We start from the raw sequence: 812 nt of genomic DNA, 5'->3' as shown, positions 1-812 counted from the left end.
TTTTTTTTTGCTTTCTTCATAGTGTAAATCTGTTGTTTAAGCTTCAAATTTATCTTGTTTATTATCTTTCCTTTTCTGCAAACCAAACAGAGGCAAAGACGTCTTCTTAATGTTGCAGAAGTTTCATGGAGGCATCAAGGTCAGTCTTAAATCTTAATGCACATAATGACAAATGCTTCCGCATTGTAATTTCTAATTTGTTATCGAGCTTCTATGCTTCAACACATCTAAAATTTCAAAAGCTTTTCCCGGTTGACACGGTTACTTGAGAATTGTACCAAAGATAGTGTTAGCAGTTCATTCCGTACCAAACTTGAGCAACACAAAAGTTAAGTTAGGTGACTGTTCTTTGCAGGAATGCATCCTCCTCTTGATATGCAAACTGAGGAAATCAAGGTGATGGGAAAGCATTCTACAGCAGCTGTTGACTTCAGGATATTTCATGGATGAGTTATACTCCTTGACTCCCATGTAAAGTTAGCTTATTTTGCTCTCTGCATTAGTATGTTCCAAATTAACCACACAAAATTTAATTAGGTGACCGTTCTCTGTAGGAATATATCATCCGCTTGCTACGCAAACTGAGGAAATCAAAGTGGCAAAGCAATTGACTGCATGTGTTGACTTCAGGATATCTCAAGGACGAGTTAGAATCTTTGACGCTCAGGTAAAATTAAATTATTTTGCTCTCTGCATTGGTATGTTCCAAATTAACTGCACAAAATTTAATTGGGTGATTATTCTCTGTAGGGATGCATCCTCTGCTTGCTACACAACCTCTGCTTGCTACACAAACTGAGAAAACCAAAGCG

This window comes from Triticum aestivum, chromosome 2B (assembly GCF_018294505.1).
Source record: "Triticum aestivum cultivar Chinese Spring chromosome 2B, IWGSC CS RefSeq v2.1, whole genome shotgun sequence".
NCBI lineage: Eukaryota > Viridiplantae > Streptophyta > Magnoliopsida > Poales > Poaceae > Triticum > Triticum aestivum.
The sequence above is the reverse complement of the archived record's forward strand: the minus strand, read 5'-3'. Positions refer to the sequence as shown.